General features: G+C 40.1%; 1 pseudogene; it reads right to left on the reverse strand.

The window, feature by feature from the left end:
• LOC127213798 (aurora kinase A-like) overlaps nucleotides 1-20,951 on the reverse strand; it is a 34,250-nt pseudogene extending 13,299 nt beyond the window's left edge.
• Between the last annotated feature and the right edge of the window lie 660 nt (nucleotides 20,952-21,611).

The raw sequence follows: 21,611 nt of genomic DNA on the forward strand, positions 1-21,611 counted from the left end.
ATTGATTAGAGAATTCATCATAAGTGAAAAATATTAAACTTCTATAAAGAAACAAAAATACATAGAAATGGGTTAATACTTAAGACAGAGCTAGCCGATAAGAAACTAGTACCTGGCCAACAGAATTGTCTCTAATACAGAGTCTCTGTGTGTTATTTGGGGCTGGCGGCGTGGCGGCAGGACAAGACTTGCCTGCGGGCGGAAAAAACCGTACTCCTTACATACAAATTTGAATATGAGGTCAACATTGCTTGTGAATGGTGCTAACTCAGGCAGAGATCAAATTAGAGATTATAGTTACAGAGAATGTCAACAATCTTAGAAGAAATTCCATCAGTAGACACAGCTATCATGTGTTAGTACTGCAGATTGTAGATTTCGTGCTCAGTGTCAATTAAATATGCATAGAGAATTAAATATTGAGAGTAGAAAGGTATTTATATTTCACTCTATTTGTGCAGTGAAATATCTAACCCAAATCAACCCTCCAATTCCACAAATGACAAACCAGTACATGCATAGATGACCAGTTTACAATGACATCATATCTGAAACCTGCTTTTCTCATAATTCAAGCTGTTGATACAGATCTAAAGGATTGATGCCTCCCTGAATTAAATTTAAATGGAGATCATTATGAAATACGCAGTACAGGAGAAAGATTTTTAAGCTTAAGCAGTAATCTGATTATAATTCAGGCAATTCATCCCATTTTTTTGGACTTCAGTTTCTCCCTAACTAAGAAATAGTTGAGGCCCATTATTTCAGAGAAAAATCGCACTGAACTCCATGTCTTCCAACACTGTAGCATTTGTTGGCTTTCTGAATTATTACATGCCTGTCTTTCTGCAATAAACGAGGGTCAAAAAAAAATCTGACAATTGGTGACTTTCTCTATGAAAGAGTCCAGTGTTGAGAATAGCTATGTTTATGGGCCTGATTGAACAATATATAAATATCTGCTATGTGATCATTCTTTTCAGTCTGTGATCTTCTTAGACAGGTCCAACTGTTCTGTATAATTAGGGGAAATTATTTTGGATGTGCACACAACACAGTGGGTCATATAACCCCCCCTTTGCCCCTTATACATCCACACTAATCTATATTTTATTTTAATGTGATTTTTTTAACTCTCTCTAAATTGCACATAGCCTTCTGATCTTGTATGATTAGTTTCACTTCCTTACAGACAACATAATTACACTCTTTTTGTGACTAATGAAGGTGGACAGACACTGTGTTTCCTTTAGCCATTCATTTCCAGTGCTGACTGCATAGGCTGTCCTTGTGAGAAAGCTGTGAGAGACACAGGCATGCAGGTGTCTCCCATGGAAACCAGCCTTGGTTTGTGGGTGTATATCTAGGAATTGTGGCTGAGCCATATAGTACCTCTATTTTTGATTTTGGAGAAATCTCGGTACTGACTTCAATCAAGTTGGAGCTAATTTACATCGCCAATATTGTGTTCAAGGGTCTTTATACCATGTACCTTAGACAACATTTGTAGGGTTTTTTTTTCCACTTTCTAGTAATGCAGAATAGAGGGAGAGAGAGAATTTCAGTCTGTGTTTGATTTGTACCTCTCTGATGGCTAAAGATGAAAACAGTTTCACATTTTTACTGGCCAGTTCATGTCATCTAAAGTGTTCCTGTTCATTTTCCTGGTTATTTATAGGTATTTACTCTTTTTTGGCATTTAAAACGTTTGGTTCTCTCTGCCTGATTAATAGTTGGAAAAGACTTTCTGCCTTTTTGTTGTTTATCTCTGCAGTTGGTTAAGAGTTTCCTACGCTACGCAAAGCTTCTCAATTCTATGTGACTCCATTTGTCAGTCATTGTTGCAGTCATTTGGATTTTCCTTCCTATCACATACGTCTACATTCCTTCAAATTCCTAGTTTTTTTTAAAACTGGGTTTTGAATAAAGCGATAGATAAGGACTTAGTTTCATTCATCTGCATGTGCATATCCAGTTTTTTCACCATCAATTTTTTTAAGCTAAAAAAGAAGTTGCTAAAGTTTTTTTTTAAGAAAAAATGTGTATTTTTGGTACGTTTGTCAACTTCCAATGTTTGTAGGTATGTGGTCTTTTCTAAATCTTCCCTTGCACCATCGTCTTGACCACATTGGTGGCAGTTATATGTAAACATAATTAAGCAATGATGCCAAACCAGATATTCTGGTACCCTCAGCATTTCTGATAGCTCAGGATTACTTTGATTATTGGAGTCTTTTCTGTTTCTACATGAATGTTGGAGCCTTTATATGTTTCTCTTAATGCAGACCACTCCTACCTCTAGATGATTCATGGTAATGTGTACATTTTATCAATAATAATTCTGACGAAAGGGTCAGCTTTGAAAGTACTATCCAAAAGGAAATAGCGGTGCTGAATCTTTGCTCTCCTTGGACGATTTATTAGTGAGAGTATTGAAACCAGTGAGAGCTGTGAGCGCGCTGCCTTAAAACCTTGTTTCTGCCTCACTATCTCAACATTGCAGCAGCGACTTGAGTAAAGTCGAATGCTCTTACATAATTTATTCCAGACTGAACTATTCCTATATTTCCCATAATCACCAAAGAACTCATGATGACTCAATTTGTTATTAACTCAGATAACACACACACACACACACACATATATATAATATACATATTATATACATATTCATATTTCCAATTGTCCCTCTGCATTCTCTATAACTGTTGGTAGTTGGTTCTATGATTCTTGTGACTAGCAAAGCCCGCTGATGAGGAAGTCTCTCTAGAAAACAGCATAATGTTTGCTGACAACCCATGCACATCCTCCTCCTTTATCCCTCAAATTATATGGAAACTGCTCATAGTTAATACAGTATAAATGCTAGGTATATGGTTCTTATACTGTGTTCTTCAAAGAATAATATTTATGGCAAATGCCTTTACTTAGTTTGACACAATTTTATTTCTTCTGTCTGAATACATTGATGAGGACTAAGATAGGGAGATCTGACCATGTTAAACACATGTCTGTTCAGTCTATCTACACTGCAAAAGTTATGAGTTATTAAAAAAAAACCCAGCATTCTTCTGTACTTAATACAAATGAACCAATGAATCAAAATAAACTCTTGTAATTACAAGGCTTCACCATATTACCCAAAGCTTATCACAGGCAGAAAATCAGGGTCAACAATGGAGTGTGTCCATTCCTCCTATCCATAGGCGGTTGAAAACCACGTAAGCCTCTAACCCTGACTTTTGCATCTCGTCAATCCCCTCTCTCCACTCTGATCACCACATTGCCTGTAACTTTCTACCACTTTTCTCTACTGTGGTCATGTATGAAGAAAATCCTGGAAAAATGTTTGTGGAAGTAAGAACAGAATTTTCAGTCTCCTTATTGCTTGGGTAAAACAAGACACTCCACAGAGTGCCATTTCAAGAGTTCCCTCAGGTTTTCAAATTGCATTGTAGACGTCACCTTTGCGTTTATAGTTTTGCAGTCATGGTTCTTTGGGTGTGCAAAGCTTTTCTTTGTTTGTTGTTCTTGTATTTTGTTGTTGTTTTGGTTTTGTTGCTGTTACCATTTGCTTCTTCTGTGCTCCTTTGCTGTTTAATTCCTTCCTGTTATCTTTATGTTGAGGGAGAAGCGGTGAGTCTTTGTAAACTTGTTAAGTAGCTGCATCCTCCATTCAGTCATTATCATGAGACTCCAGAACTCAGTTCCTTGGTTCTAAGTTATCTGAAGGACTTAGTGCTCTCATGGAAAGATGGTGAGCTTCCCTTACATGTAAAAACACACAGGTGTTAAAGACTTTGGTGAATTAGTCTTGTTAGCAAAACACACCATAGATGCTACACCTGATCTCTGTGAGAGTCCCATGAAAAAGCATGAAATCTAAGAAGCAAGGCCTATTTATTTATTTATTTATTTATTTATCTTATTTTACATATAGATCCCAGTTCCCTCTCCCTCCTTTCCTCCCTCCCTCCCTTCCTTCTTCTTTCTCACCCTCCTATACCCCTATCCACCCTCCCATCCCACCGCCCCATCCCCCTCCACCTGCAGGGTGATGCTTTCCAGGAGGGACCATCAAAATCTGTTAAGTCATTTGGAGTAGGGTCTAGGCCCTCCTGCCTTTAGGCTAAGGGAGTATCCCTTCACGGAAAGTGTGCTCCCAAAGTCCTTTCATGTACCAGGAATACATCCTGGTTCCACTGTCTGAGGTCCCTTGGACTGCTCAGTCCTTCTGGCTGAGACCCATGTTCAGGGGATCTGAGTCAGTCCCATACTGGATTCCCAGCTATTAGTCTGGGGACCCATTAGCTCCTCCTTGTTCAGGTCAGCTATCTCTGTGTGTTTCTGCAACCTGTTCTTGTCCTCCTTCTCTGCATCTGGATTCCAGTTCAGCTCAGTGTTTAGCTGTGGGTGTCTGCTTCTTTTTCCATCAGCTACTAGATGGTGGATAAGTTAGTCATCAATCTCATTATCAAGGAAGGGCATTTATGGTAGCTTTTGCTCTGTTGCTAAGATTGTTAGTTGGGGTCAGTCTTGTAGGTCTCTGGACATTTTTCTAGAGTCAGTTTTCTCTTCAAACCTATAATGGCTCCCTCTATTATGGTCTCTCTCTCTCTCTCATCTATTCCTGCCCTGACTCTATCTTCCTATCTTCCTATTGATAGCATCTTAAAGCTATCTAATTTTAGGAGTCTCATCTACTTCAAGACCATTAAGAAAGCATTGTTCTCCTAGAAGACATCTTTATATTAGAAGGGCCAGAGTAAATTATTGGACATGCACGAGAATGACCAGAGGTTCCTGAGAGGAACCAGACATTCGGAGGAGCAAATTAGGGGGGAAAGCATGGTGCTTACTGTTCATGTACAGAGGGCATTTAATCTGCAGAGAGGGGGGGGAGTCTTGATTCCCTTCCACGACCTACTGCTGATGAGTGATGGAGTGATATAAGTATGTATGACCTTTCTCTGTTTTATGTGGTACTGGGGTGAACTTTTTTTGTTTGTTTTGGTTTTCAAGATGGGGTTTGTCCGTATTGTTTTGGACCCTGTCCTGAAACTAGCTCTCTAGAACAGGCTGGCCTAGAATCCCAGAATCTGCCTGCCTCTGCCTCCTGAGTGCTGGGATTAAAGGTTGTGCACCACCAATGCCCAGTTTTGGGGGATGAAGTTTAAGGCTTTGTATACTAGGCAAGCATTCTACTAACAGAGCATACCTGTACAGTTTTATAAGCCAGACCAAAGCCATTCTAAAGATGCATATATTTCAAGCTTGTCAATTAGTTTTAGGCCTAAATCAGCATTTTCTTCAAAGAATGAGAAGCTTAATTTAAAAAAGGATGGTATATGTCTATGTACGACTTGCTCCAGCAATGTCCTTACATGCTTTATTTCTGAAAGACCCGTCTTTGAATTTGTGCTTGAGCTGCTGAGATTATTGCACCACAGGGTCATGGTGGTCACTAGAGAACCCTCTATTTGACTGTGATATGCACTGTACAATGGATGTCCATCAAGTGCTGAATGTTAGATTATCTCTATTTCTTTATTTTAAAATTTAGTCAAATTTCACTAGATCAAAGGTTTTCCATAGAATTCACCCAGAAGTAAACAGCCTGAAGCGAATTTGGGGGAAATGGCATACCTTCAACATCAAAATGAACATGATAATGTAAGATGATTACATGTTTTTGTTTCTGTTTTACTTCTGTGCTTCAGAGTTAATGAGAACATCTGAGACAAGGGCCTTTAAAGTTTCAAATACGGGGATATGTAGGCTATGGTAATAATAAGTAGAGGAAAAGGATGCTTTAGGGAGTATGTCTAGCCCTTACAATTCAAGGTACAGGATCGTAACGAGTCAAATTGGGAGTACAATGCGTATCACAATGTCTCATGAAGATAGATGAAATTATGTGCATAAGTTTTGGGATACACATGCAAAAACATGTGTACATATATTTGTTTCCCACCATCCATAGTAAGCATCAATATTAACTATGGATGTCTTGAAAAATAAATATGAAGGTTCTTTCACTGAGGGAATAGTCAGTGTAAATATCAACCTAACCAACCTCTTGAGCTCTTGACAGATCCTCAGTAACTGCTAGAAAAATATTATGCCTAGGCAAAGTGGGCAGAAGAACCTGACCACACCCAACATGAAGCCATAGAGGCTCACACAAAGAAGATAAAAATAGCCTTAGACCAGAGCTTTTATGTCTTCTTAAGGTTTAGCCCTGAAGGTCTCATGTTTCAGAGATTACAGGTATATTTTACTATAGAAAGAACATACATTTATAGCTTCTTTAATTTTAATTATAGAAAAATTATCATATTTTAATGGCGAGACAGAGGACTCATTTGGTTTCTTACACCCTGAACACAGGAAACAGAAACTCTGAGTTACGGAGAGGAAGCAGGAGCCATGACATAAATCCAGGAAATAGGAACTGTTCCCTACAGGAAGTAACAATCATGCCTAATCTCAGGAGGTTAGAACCATGACCCAAACACAGGAGGCTTACTCTACCTGCTCATAAGCATGGTTCATCAAGGTTACGGGAGTAATGTTTATCAGAATATGCTGGCCAAGTAATTACATCCAAGAGAAGAAATAGAAGCCCTCTTAGAATGGGGGGAAATGACCAATGGGCCTGGTTATGTTACACAGCCATCATCCCAGGACGAACGGAATCAAAGGAGAAGGATTGATGGATTGGTGGACTAGTCTGCATAAGCAAGGAACCCATATCACACAGCTTTTGCCACTGAAACTGACTGTGTGAATGGTAACATATTTTCATCTTCGAATCATGTTAAGTGAGTATTGTGTACCTTGGATCTTTTGTGGGGAGATAGGGAAGCCTAGTACTGAATACTTGAAATGAAGGAGGAATGTAGTAACAAAGCCTACAAGTTTTATCAGGCGGATGCTATTTTCTGCTGAAAACGGACACAAGCACATTGGATGAAACTATACAGATTGGATGCCTTTCAGTTATGAACTTAGAGGTTCAAGTCAGCCTCACTCAGCTAAAATCCAGACACCACCAGGTCTGCTCTGTCCCATGGGCTCCAGAAAACACTGTGTTTCATTATTCTTATCAGCCCCTAGAAGGGATGGAATTCCCCTGTCTCATGGTTCCTTCCTAGTCTTCAAAGCAGGAATCCAGAATCTTCCATCTTCTCCAGACCATGACCTAAGCTTTTCTTATCTCATCTCTTACCACAACTGACTGTTCTTAGCTGCCTCTTAGAAAGACCCCGTTGATTTCATCAGACAAACTTGGGTTCAAACCTCAATCCCATATGCCAGGATATTTAACCACATCAATCCTGCCAAGTTCATCTTTCCATGCAAGTCAGCCCAGTTATTAGTGAGCGTCTGCTTGTCTGTGTGGGGACAGATAAACATACACAGTACCTTCCTCTACTTCCCTGGGCCTTGCTTCTTCCATGCAAGTTTTTTGTTTGTTTGGTTAGTTTTGGTTTGGCTTATTTTTTTTTGTTTGTTTGTTTGTTTGTTTGTTAGCTTGTTTTCTTTGCTTTTCTTTTGCTGGACCTGGAACTCCCTTTTTTCCTGCAGCCAGAAAGACTTCTCCAACTACATGTCCATCTTTTCAAGAGGGGACAGTATATTATAGAAGGTAGTGTTCTTTTTTTTTTTAACGCATACTTATACATTTAACATGTTTGTGTACACGGCACAACAACATAAACAGCCTTTAGCATGTAGAAACACCCGAGTGAAATCCAAGGCCTTCCCTCCAGATTGCTGAACCAGGAAAAGCAGCGTGGTTCTTGGGGCTTGGGCAATGTCACGTGCTCAGGTGGGGCTTCCTGGATGCAAGGCCAGGGACTGCCTCAGCAGGATGTTCTGAGGAGAGTGCTGATGGTCCAGAGGAGGTCACAGCAGCAAGAAGGCCATGGCTCCAGATTCCCTATGATGATTTGCTAGTTAGCTCTTTTTTTTTTTTTTTTTTTTTTTTTTTTTTTTGGCCAGTTTTGAGGAGTTAGCTGTGACCCAGGGATGCTCAAGAACCTCTGCTAGTGTGAGCCTCTGCCTTGAGTTGTGCCTTACCAGTCTTGACATGAGGTCCCTGACTCCCTCAGTCACAAAGCAGGGAAGGAGAATTCAACCCGCGATATCCTTCTGTAGGTCTCCTGGTGGGTGTGTGCCTCTAAAGGAGGCATCCCAACTAGGAACTCATAGCAGAGGACACCCAGGCGCCAGAGGTCCACCTTCTTAACGTGCACTGGACCTTCAATCATCTTCTGGGGGACAGGCAGGTGGTCCAGGGTGTCTCGTAGTGCGGTTCTCCTGAAAGATGGAGCATGAGCAGACCACCCGGAGTGGGAGATCTTCAACACTCCATTTGGCCCAAGAAGCAGGTAACCTGGCGTAATGTCTCTGTGGATGACTCTCTTTGAATGACAGTAAGATAGAGCGTTTGCCAAATCTGTAATGTTAACAGTGTCCTCTGCTCATCAAACTTGGAGAGTTTCTGGAGCTCTCTATAGACTGCCCCAAGCGGTGCGTATTCTAGAATTAGTTGAACTGTGGTGGCATCATGGAAATAGCCACACGGCCTGAGGATGTTGGGATGCCGCAGGTGGGACTGCATCTCCACCTCCCTTCAAAGCTGGTGCTACACCCCTGCCTTCTCCAGCTGTGTTTTAAGCTGCCCTTGCCAAATAGACATTTCCAAACTTTCCTTTACCCAGTGGGTGAGGCCAGTGTCAAAGTCTTCCAGGGTCTCCTGCTTTTTTGAGTCTTCATTTTTCTGCTTTGATGACTGATAATTATTTTCAGAGTCCGCGGGTGGTGGCTGCTCACTCTTCTCGGGGTTACTAAGCTGGGACACCGGCCGAGGAACGCTGGCAGCTGGCAAATGCTTTGGCACTGGCTTCTGAGCTGAGACAACTTTCTGTGCTTGTGAAGGGACACAGGATCTGCTAGGCCTGGCCACTGCTAGCCAGTCCTAGGTTCTGAGAAGGAATCTGCTCTATCACCAAGGCTCGTTTTGGACAAAACGGACCTGTGGTCTTTAACAGGCCTGGGAACACAGTTTTCTTTACATCTGTTCCATGTCACCAAAGGGTAGGATCCTGTCTTCTGGCGAAGCCTCGAAGCGATCCCAGGAGCTCAGCCGTTACAATTCAGAAGGTAGTGTTCTTAAAAAACACGCAGTCATTAAATTAATCAGTTAAAATTTGTTTTATTTCACAAACAACAGTAAAAACAGAAATCAGAAGATTTTATTTAGCTTCTAAGATTTTTAATTTTCTTTTCTTTTTTTTGGTAAGTGCTTTTTAGCAAAAGCCTATAGGGAGACACATGCATATCTGCACACACACAGACACACACACACTCACACACATGAACACACATAGACACACGGGCACACACAGATACACACACACACACACACTGTTATGAGATACTATTGATGGTCAATTTGATGATATTAAAAATCACTTAGGGGAGAAAAAAGCCATATCTCTAAGGGATTATCTACTTAGGGTAAGTCTTGGGTGTGTCTGTGAGGGATCATATTTGTTAAACGAATTGAGATGGGAGACCTGCCTTAAATATGGGGAGCAATATTCCGTAGGATGGGGTCCTAGGCAGAATAAAACAGAAAAATCTAGCTGACCATAAGCACTCATCATTCTTTGTTTCTTGATTGGGATGCAGGGTTACAAACTGTTTCAACCTCCTGCTGCTGAGATTTGCCCAACAAGATGGACTTTCACTTCAAACTGTGAAGCAAAAATAAATAACTCCTTCTCCCTCAGCTTCCTTTTATCGAGCAATGTTATCACAGCAACACATAAACATGACACATACATACACATGCATAGCCACATATGTACTCACACACACAATGTATGCACATGCCCACATGCACACTCGCACGCACAATTAACTGACAGACAAATAGGTACATAAAAGTTAAATGACATGATACATATACAAACACAGAGAAAAGCATACAGAAATGCCCATTCATATATAGAGATAAACATACACACAATACAAACACCTAGACAGAAACACCCTCTCACACACAGATACATACACATGAATACACAATTTACAATCACACACACACACACACACACACACAACTCTTGGTTATCTCTCCAGGTAGACACAAAAACATGCAAAATGTTAACGAGGTCAACTCATTTTTTTAATGAAGGATTCTAAGCATTAGGTAATAGAGACTATGCCTATTTTAAAGTCAGAGCTTTGGTTCTATTGTTTGGTTCTATTTACTGGCTGGAATGCTTCAAAAAACTCAAAATTACACAGATTTCCATCTACTTCTCTTCTAACCCCATGAAAATCACAACATGTATAGGCAGGTCGTAATTCAACACATCTCAATTTCTAAACTCCTCTAGTCTGTCAGTTCTTGAAAGACAGATTCAAATCATGTCACAATACAAAATTCACTGTTTTGTTAAACTCCCTGGAAGGAAGTCTCATCAAAGTCTATTTTATGCTCTCCACAGTTAGATTTTCAGTTTCCTTGGGTGTTTGTGGTACTCTGCCATGAGGAAGCTAACAATAGATGAGCTATTAAGATGATCCCATCTGCATCATTGCCCATGATCCTTTCCTTATTTCGATTTGCTATGCTTGACTGAGCACTGTCTTATTAATATGTTCCAATGGAGAGAAAATTATAATCCTGGCAATTTTTCATTTGTACTATCTTCCTTCCCATCCATCCTGATATGGCAGAATAAATAAACACAAATATTTAAATGTACTGGTCTCTGACTCATTTGTTCTTTAAGCTGAATTGAAAACCATGGTTCTCAGAGAGATGGCAGGCTCCAACCCAGGAACACGTTTCCATGTCAAATGCAGGAAGTGTATGGAGCATGACCAGAGCATTTGCCAAAACTCATGACTTTTAACTCATGGCAAAGAGGCTCAAAAGTGTGAAGGAACAAGTTCAGAACAGTTTGGAGAGGGCTACTTTCCATTTTCCCCATGTGTCTATTGCTAGGGAAAGCACATTTTACCCAGTGCTGTAGTCATATAGTAAGGAGAAACTCCAAGACAAATTCATCTTTCTCAGCAATGAGCATAAAAGATACTCATTAAAACTGGAGCTTAGGAGGTAGTATTCAAATTATATTTAAAAAAATAATATTGGGTTTCTCCAGAGGAACAGACTGGTAGAATGAGGTTATACGATTGTCTTACAGCTAAAGTGTGTGCCATCCTGCAATGGTTATCCTCACACTGAAGATGCTGAGAACCAGGCAGCTGTTCATTTTGTAAGGCCAGATGCCTTAGTAATACCAGCTTGGTACTGAAGGTCTGGAGAGCTCCTGGAAAGATGGGCTTAGTACATGCTGGATACCTAAAGCAGCTGTATTCAGATATCAGTAAAGGAATATGGCCATGCCCACAATAGCAGCAAAAGGCTACATGTTTACGAACTTACCAGCAAAATATAAAGTCAATGGGAGGGAAATCATTTTCCCCTTTGGATCACCTTTTATGTGGATGCCACTGGAAGGTGTCACCCAAATTTGGAGTGGTCTTCTCATTACAGATAACTTAAACAAGAGAAACCCTCATAGATGAGCCCAAAATCTTATCTTATAGTTGAATCAGATACTGCGCAGATTAACCACCACAGTTGGAAGAGAAAAACTGAAATTGGTTTATAAACCAATGGTAAACTGTCTTATCTTTAGCTGTGGATGAGTAAGACGGGGCCAAAGAAGCATGCCAGGTATCCATGACCTCAGCTACAATGGGAGATAGATGTTAGAAGGAGCATGAATTATATATGAAGTCTTGTTGTCTGTTAAGTCAACATGATGTAGAAGAAAGAGGAAAATATGTTCACAGGACTGCCCCCCATGTAAAAATATGTAAAACATCCAATGCAGAATAAAAGTTAGCAATCAAGGGGGGAAAAACATGCAATCCACTAGTTATGAAGTTGAAAGATAATAACCTCAGTGAAAGAATTCAACGAGACTATAAGCAGCTGTTATTCAACACACTCCAAATGTGTTTAAAGACAGATTTTTAAAAAGAGGTATTAAAAAGGACAAAATGGAAGAATAGGTCTGAATATTGCAGGACAAAAATGTAATAGATGATCTGGAAAAGCAGAATGAAGAAGAACACAAGCAAACAAGTGGGGAAAAAAAGATGTTAGCAAACAGAAACTCCCAGAACTTAAACAGAAAGAAGAAAGGAGCAAGGAGTGATGAGGACCAGCATCAACTCTGGGAATTGCTGGAAAACCAACCAGCCTAGAACCTGTGTCATTGTAGTCTGAAGAAATAGAGGAAGATGGTAAGAAGAATACCCTGAAAAGTAAACAGACATGCTGTCCTTAAATGTATAAAACTTGATAAGCAGCCATCCGTGGACATTGGCCTGGTCAAAATAGACACTCAAAAACCACCCTTACATACATCGTAAGAAAGTTGCTGAGAAAGATTTCGAAAGTGGTTTAAAGGAAAATAACAATCTACGGATAAACTCAAGTATCACAGTGACTGAAATCAGAGAAGAGTGAAGACATACAAGAACTGTAGCATCACTGAGAAGCTTCAGGAAAAGACTTCCACCCTCAAACATTCCATTCAAGAACAGTATCCTTCACAAGTTGAGGGAGACAGGATTTGCTCAGTAGGCAGCAAGTGCAAAGTCAGAACTCCTCATCTCCAGAGGCACTAAAGTGGATGTGCTCCAGCTTCTACTCAGACCCAGTGAAAGTACGAGATGGGAGTGAGGAGCATTACAACTAAAAACCAAGAGATAGCTGCTACATTTCAACAAAAACAAACTCCCCTGATATAGTTAATTGGAAAATTCCTTACGTGATCACACAGTAACACAAGGTTTAGAAAGTTTAGACGTTAATAACTTAGCTCATAAAGGAATTGCTAAAAGGAATAAAATAGTCACCAGGGAAAAAAACATGTTAAAATAATCAAATACTGGAAACCAGTACACACACAAAAAAGGAGAACATGAATGTTTTTATTGGAAGAATTAATTTCAAAAAAAGAAAAAAAAGGCAGCAAAATTACTGAGCTGAAAAGGCTTTATCATGCAGGTAATTTATCTGGCCTAAACAATACGCTGGAAAACAGAGAGTATCAAATTAGGTTGCTTTAAAAGGAGCAAATTATACTCTGCACGCTGTCTGCCTAAAATATAAAATGGCAGATAAAGGTAAGAAAATAGCAAAGGATACTCTATTCAGTACTAACACAGGAAAGATGGTACCTACATCCATCCCAGATAAAGTAAATATCAGAAGGGTTATTAGGCCAAGCTAAGAGATCCACGATGAGATGTTAAAATCAAAATTCACTGAGGATATTGTGATATTAAGTGTGGTGAGATATTGTTTATGATTTATTAAAGCTCGCCTGAGGGTTCAGAAAGCAAAGTCAAACACAAGCCATAGAAGCCAGGCACATACCTTTAATCCCAGCAGCCAGAAGCTAGGAGGTAGTGGTGCACACCTTTAATCCTAGGACTAGGGATTAAGAGATAGAGGGATCTCTATGAGTCCAAAGCCATCCAGACCTACACAAGATTGAATTTGTCTAAAAGAAAATTATAGCTCACATCTTTAATCCCAACATCACGGAAGTATGTAAGACAGAAGCATAAGGGAATTTAAAAAGAAACTAATGGAGGAGTGGAGAGATCAGTCAGCAGTTAAGAATCCTGGATGCTCTGGTAAAAGGCTCAGATACAGTTCCCATGGAAGCTCACAACCATCTACAACGACAGGAGATAGTTTGACCTCTTCGAGCCTCTGCAGACAATAGGCGCAAGCATGATTCACATACATGCAAGGAGGCAAAATACTCATACAATTAAATTTTTTAAACTCCTTGAAAAAACAAAGAATAAGGAAATAAGCTCTATTTGTGACCTATACAGTTTCATTTGAGAATGTAAGTTAAGGAAACAAATAATAGAGCTCAATGATAAAAGCAAATGTTAAAAATTAATTGAAGGTACTTATAAATGACATGGGATGTGGCACTTCATTAAAAGCAATTGTCTTTCCATGCAAAAATGAGATACTACTGGAAGTCAAATCACAAAATAAAAGGATACCAAAAATAACAGAATGGCAAAGCGAGGTGTACTAATGCAAACATGAATGAAATATGGAAATGTCTTTCTGAAGGAAACTAAACACAGGATTGCGGGAAGCAACACAGAAAGAAGAAGAACTTTAAAAGCATTCACTAAAAACTTGGGATTCATTGGATCTCAAGAGTCCCCCTATGGCTTATAAATGAAGACTAATCCAAAGTTTGTTCTATAGAAAACAAATTCAATTATAAGATATAAATGTTTGAAAAAACTGCCAAGGACTTGTGGGGGAATAAGGGTGTTACAGAGACTCTGGGACTGGTCCAGCCTCAGACTCATGGCATGAGAGTGAGCCCATCCCTGACAAGCCTGGAGTGCCAGGACCGAGAAGCTGGATGGCTCAGAGACCTAAGATGGAACCAAACAGGAATGGAGAAAAACAAACCTTAATGTCATGATGCCTCATGATATTCTGCTATTCACAGACTGGGGACTACCCCGATTGCCATCACAGAGCCTTCATCCAGTAACTGATGGAAACAGATGCCGAGATCCACAGCCAGACATTGGACGGAGCTCACGGAATCCTGCTGTAGAGAGGGAAGAAGGAAAGTCAGAAACAATGGGGTCAAGGACAGCACAAGGAAACAAGCAGCATCAACTAATCTGGACTCATAGGAGCTCACAGAGTCTGAGCCCTCAAACAGGGAGCCTGCACAGGACTGAGCTAGGCTCTCTACATATATGTGATAGTGGTGTACCTTGGTCTACTGTGGAACTCCTAACAGTGGGAGCCGGGGCTGTCCTTAAGTCTTTGGTTAACTTTGAGAACCTGTCCCTTACATTGGGTTGTCCTTCCCAGACTTAAAACAAGGGAAGGAGCTTAGTCCTACTGCAACTTGATAGGCCATGCTTTGTTGATACCCACGAGAGGCCTGCCCATTTCCAAACAGTAACAGAGGGGTGTATTGGGGTGCAGCCTTCAGAGGAGCGGTAGGGGGAGGGGATGAGAGGAGAGGAGCTAGGGGAAACTGTGGTTGGGATGTACAACAAATAAATTTAGCAAAAAAAGAAAGGAAGGAAGAAAGGAAACCAGAAAAGGAAGGTTACATTATTTATGAAAATTTGACAAATTCTCTAATGTTAAGAGTTCGACACTGTAATGGTGGCCAGACGATAGTCTGTCTCACAGACACGTTCAAAAGAGCAAAGTCTCCATGAGAATACAGAACCAGGCTGGTTGAATTTTGACCCAGATAAAAAGACATTTCAGTGGAACATTGTAGCTCTGAAATGAAGCTGTAGCGTCTGATTATGTCTGCTCTGCAGAACAAACCACATCTCACAACACAGACTGACAATTAAAGACAGCATAAACTCGATGTCTAACTTATAACCACTAAGTCTTCAGGGGAAAGGTCGACACAGTCAAAATTCAGATCATTTCTAAGTTTTACAGAGATTAATTTAAATACTATTCACATTTGTGAATAATGTGGGACACACAAAGTTGTATGAATTACTATACATGCATAAATAAGTGACATATGGATTAATAAATATATGAATTTTACTCACTATATTTAAGTGAGATGCATTTATATTTAAATGTCTGCACACAAATTCATTACAGAATAATGTTGTTATATTTAATCTATTTTGGAAGGTAAATAACCCTGTACTATTATTTTTAATCTTGCATTTTAATTAATCCTTTCATATTCCTTGAGACCAGAAAATACCACCCAGAACTAGAGCTAATTATTAAGCTGAAAGCAATTAAGAAGTAATAGATTTGAAAGACCTGCCCTTTTTTTCTAATGTTTTCCCACATACTGGAGACAGAATTAAAGATATGAAATTATGTTACCTCACCTTTCTACCAGGGAAAAGAAAGAGTGATTTGTGGAGTTAGCTTTAGACCCTCATTGCTCAGGAGAGATCAGCATTAATGAGCTGCTCTGGTTAACTCTTACAGTTTATACACCTTGTCCTAAACCTCTAGCCTTAAAGGATCATAGCTCCCTTTCTTTTTTATACATTCCTACCTGCTAGCCATGATATCTATGAATCATAATAATGACCAGCATAGCAAAAGAACCCTAAGGCTATATTGGTGGCATATATATGTTGGTGGAAGCCAACAGCTCTCTAATTGGACGTAAAAACTACTAAACAACAGGAAAATTATGCCTGGTACTGGAGATCTAGTCAACTACATTGGGCTCAAACAGTCATGGATAATGCGGGAGAACTTAATTACCACCATGCTACTAACCCAGCATTATCTTTAACAACACTCTAAATAGCTGTCTTTGTACCAACAGCTAAGTGTAATTCTCACCCCTCGTTAAAAACATTCCTCTTTACAACAGAAATTATTACAGTAAACCACAACCAGTTCGGGAGAAGAGTGTATACATTATAAAACATTCCCATATCTAAGACTCGGGGAGCATTGTGGAAGGGAAAGAAAAACTATAAAGATCAGAGGACAAGGGTTGTGTGTGTGTGTGTGTGTGTGTGTGTGTGTGTGTGTGTGTGTCTCCTAGGGAAGTCAGAAGCTACAGCCATAGAGACTGACAACATTTCTGCTTACACAGTAGTTGAACAAGGACACCATTAGATTGCCAGGTGGACTGCAAAACTCCAGGAGACCCTGACTCCACACACAGAACTACAGACAACTAAGGAATGCCGAGAGCAGGAAAAATAGTCTTCCCCAGGGAAGAGCACAGCAGTTGGTTGTCTCATACCAATGAGACCAGTCAACATACATGCAAGTAACATTTTGCAGTCTGAATAGGTTGCATTTAGGAACCTATAGGTGTATACACATACAAATATTCGTGTAATAACATGAATTTGGCCATGAATTTGGAAGAGAGCATGGAGAGACTTATAGGAAGGTTCACAGGGAGGAAATGGGAAAGAGACATGATAAAATTACATTGTGAGTCTCAAAAATAGAAGACAACAATGTACTTTTTAGGAGAGCCTCTATTGGGCTAAATCATAGACACTGGTAGCTTCCATATCTTAGGTGTTCTTCCATGTATCTATCATACTCATTATCATTATTGCTTCACCATTTACTTGACGGGATTGTTGCAACCGAAAACATACAAAGGATAAGGAAAAATTATCATTCTTCCCCTATAGAATACATTTCAAGCTACGAAAAATGAGGCAGCATTGCAGAATGATCACGAGATTTCAGAAGACAGCCAACTTGTTAGCAGACTATTCCAAATAAGATTGTGCTGAAAGCTAAAAGCATGCTCATTTCCATTTCTCATCATTAGTATTCCAACTTTAATGTCACAGCAATGCTGATTACCAATGACTTTGAGAGCAAACCTGATCAGAACAGGCAGTTCCAGGAACAATTATGAAGCTTGCTTAATCAAAGGATGTACGAGGAGTTTTTTCTTTGGCCTGTGATGACATCTGAAAGACTTTAGATATGCTAAAGTACTATAGGCAAAAGCACGCTCTAAAAGTCTAGGAGGTAAGGCAAGGGACTGGGATGGTGAGCCGGCGGTGTACATTGGCAACACTGGCTACAGCTGTGCCTTTTTCAGGTGAGAGGTCCCTAGGGTACACAAGTGATCACCATCATTAAATGAAGTCTTATTATATCTGTGAGTTAAGGGAATTCCCTCTGTAGCCTGCCTTCATCTACGTTGGAAGCTATTTCTGCAGTGCTGCTATCGGAACCAGTCAAGCAATCCCAGGTTCGTTCCTGATGTGGATGAGGGAAAGGCCAGCTAATAGAATTAGGAGAGGAAAACACAGGATAGTCGCCAGGAGAGCAGATTCAGTCTATACTGAGTGCCCCGTTTATTTCACACCTCCAAACTTAAGTAAGCAATCAAAGGAGGGGGCAGTTGCAGAGAACTCCTGTTATGTATAAAGGACAAGTAGCAATTACTTTCCCTAATCTGAAAGGCACTCCCGAACTGCTCCAACTCTCTCTGTCTTCAAGAGTGTGAAGCTGTCTGGACCCAAGCCTATTGTTATTTAGATGAGAGCCATTCACCACTGGGGCCTGCCCAGTCATCCTGTAGCTAGTAAACTAAATGAATGTAGGACAAAAGAAATGCTCTGAGCTCTCTGAACATGTGGCATTATGGAATGCATTCCATATATGGTCCCAACACCTCTAATACCGTTTTATCACTTGGAAGAATAAGATAATAAGATCTTTATCTAAGGTCATCATGAAAATAATATAACATATTAATAATCTCCTAATTCGAGCCTTGGGGTGTCTTGTGCTTGTGTGAATTTTATTAAGATTGTGTTAGATTTCAAAATTAGAACAGAGCATGTTTGTGCTAATGTTTAAAATAAAAATGCAAATGAAAATCCCATGAAATGTGCTTATTTCGATATTTTGTCATGGAAAAAAAAGAGAGAGATGTTTGTGGGTTTTTACTTTTCTTATAGTATGTACCCACTCATAAGTGGATACCAAAATTAAAGCAAAAGATACCCAGCCTACAATCCACAACCCCAGAGAAGTTAGAACCCTCTTCCAGAAACAGATAGAAGCAGATGCAGAAATCCACAACTAACCAATGGGCCAAGCTCCTGGAGTTCAATCAAAGTGGGGTGGGGAGCAATAATATAAACGAAGGAGTCAAGACCATGATGGGGAAGCCCGCAGAGTCAGCTGACTCCCATATGACAAATGGGGAACCTGCATAAGACCAAACTAGACTCCCTTAATATAGGTGACAATGGTGTGACTGGGACTGTAAGACCCGCGGAGGGCATGGACACTCACACCCCGACTCAGGAAAGGCTCCCCTCCCCTCCCAAATCACTCACAAGAAGCGGTCTTGATGCAAAGGCATGAGGTCTTTTATATTCCAGTGCACTGGGGTCCACAGCCATACTCCACGTGGGGTAGAGGACTGGAAACCCTAGGTACAGGGTTCAGACAGCTTTTATAGGGTTACAACAAAGCCTGCGCATAATAAACCAATCATCTCATAGCATCCAGTGAGGACCAATCAATTTGAACTATCCAAGCCTGTGCTTAGCCCAGGAAGCCTGCTTTCACTAGGTCTTCTGGGTGGTGTGACAAGGCTCATTTCTTGTGTTCATTCACTCACAGGTGCTGTCGGTAAACCACCCTGTTGTAAACAGTAAAGAATGTGACCTTTTGCCTACTCACTGCTAGGGGGCGGAGTCTAGGGAGAATTAGGCTAAATTTTTCCATCCTTACAGGACAATATATGAAGCCACTGTCAGTGGGTCCAAGACCTAACACTAATGCACAAACTGACTTACACTACAGCTGGTTGAAGGATATTATGAATGAATCTCTCTCCCACTGAAAACTGTCTATGCTATCTGCAGAGGAAACCTATACAGCATTCTTATGGGTAGTTTCATGTTGTCTGCAACATGAGCGTTCTTATCCTCTAGTGGGGTTCGTTGTGGTGAATTTGACTGCATTTCATAATAAAAGGAAGAAAAATACCAACACAAGGAAGACAATTTATAACTCCAGAGGGTCCAAGACCAATCTGAGCCTTATATTTATTATAATAAGCTAAACAAATGCATTGTGAAATTTTCTCTTTAAAATGCTCATCATGTGTGCTCTCTTGAATCATATTATGCTAGCTCTAATACAAATGTGAAACTATTTAATATTTATATTTATCCCAAATCTACAAGATGTTTCTTTCAGTAGCAAAATGATACAAGTTTTTAAAGATCAGTAAATTTTCCAGTATAACATCATGATTCCCAAATGAATACACTACAATAACACAGTCACAGCATATGGCTGGCATTTTTAAGTAGTTCAGTAAGAGGTGGGCTCTAAGACCGTGCTGGATCATTTTGATTCACTTTATGTCATGTTTGTGCTACAACAAGCCCTGATCATATTTGTTTAGAAACACGAAGCTGTGTACACAGGAAGTCCATAGCATTATGCTGTGTTCAGATAGTTTAACGGGTAAATCTCCCTTTTGTCCCCTCGATTGCCCACCTGTGAGTGTTGTCCTGCTTTGTCTCCTGGGAAGAGAGTACAAAAATGAAAGGCTCCTTTTCACTGGATCAAATATGTCGCCTAGAGTCCTAGTGCTCTCTCTAGTCCTAAAATCTCAAATAGAATTTATTCTAGGAAGACAGTGAAGAGCAGGTCTAGTAAGACAGAATTTTACTTTGTTTTATTTTAATTTTACCATCACAGGAGGAACCCCCCCCCCAAGTGTTATCAAGTTATCCATAACGTTCCTCCAAAGGATTAAAAGTTACATTTTGGCTTCCACACTGCCAGGATTTCTCTATGAATGATGCAGGTTGAAGATTCACCTCCCACTCACGCTCTTGATTAATAAACACCCCTGCCTGGAGTGTGTATCTCCTGCTGATTTGAGTATTGTCACAGTTACACTCTCTGATACATAGAGCTCTTTTCCTGACCATTCTCTTCGGTGCCATCATTTAGTCCATCTGTCCTTCTGACTTTAGTGACTTTACGGCAATTCTGTGTTGATCAATGAGTCATTTTCCCTGTATATGAGTAAGTATGTCCACAATTGTATGTGTTCAGGGGATGTGCACATGGAAGTCAGGAGCTGATGTCCGTTGGATGCCTTATGTGATCATTCTTTACTGTATTTACCTAGGCAAGGTGTCTCACCTTGCTGTGCCAGTTTAGCTGGTCCAGCTAGAAAACTTGCCTCACCTTGTAAGCAACGGGATGCAGGCATCCAGTAGACCCACCTGGCCTTCATGTTAGTGGTATAGATTTGGTCTTCTGCTCTTACATTCATAACACAGTGCTTTGTCCACTGAGCCACATCCATATTCCCTCATGGAACCTATTATTAAAATCTTGTCTGGCTTGGCTGGTTTTGGCCTTTTAACTTTTCCTATAAATTCTTAAGGCAGTTGAGTGACGATTTTGATAGTCACTGCATTGAATTATTAATACATTTGGAAAAGTGGGTTTCGTTTTGTGATAAGTGATTATACAAATGAGCATAATCTTCCCTTTATGGCACCTACTGTTTCCTCTACTTGTATTTTTTCATATTTCACATTAAATATTCTATTATTTTTACTGTAAGGGACTCAAGTGTTTCCTTTCTTTTTTCTTTCTACCAGACTAGACTGTGGGCATATCTAAAGCACATTTTCTTCATCACCAATTGATGTGGGAAGGCCCACCATGGGTGGAGGGCCTGGCATTACGAAACAGGTCATTGAACAGAGCAGAGGGTACAAGTCAGTAAGCATCTGCCCCTCATACTCTTTGCTTCAGTTCCTCCCTCCAGGTTGTTGCCCGTGTGTCTGCCCTGGCTTCCTGTGACGATGGATTGTCACCTCTAGTCCAAACACAGCCTTTCTCTTCAAGTTACTTTGGGTGAAAGTGTTTATCACAGCAACAAAATGCACACTTGGATTGGTACTGTTCACATGCTTCAGAAATTGCTGGAATCACATGACATTTAGCTTGTTGTGCC

This window comes from Phodopus roborovskii, unplaced genomic scaffold (genome assembly GCF_943737965.1).
Source record: "Phodopus roborovskii unplaced genomic scaffold, PHOROB, whole genome shotgun sequence".
NCBI classification, from domain to species: Eukaryota; Metazoa; Chordata; class Mammalia; order Rodentia; family Cricetidae; genus Phodopus; species Phodopus roborovskii.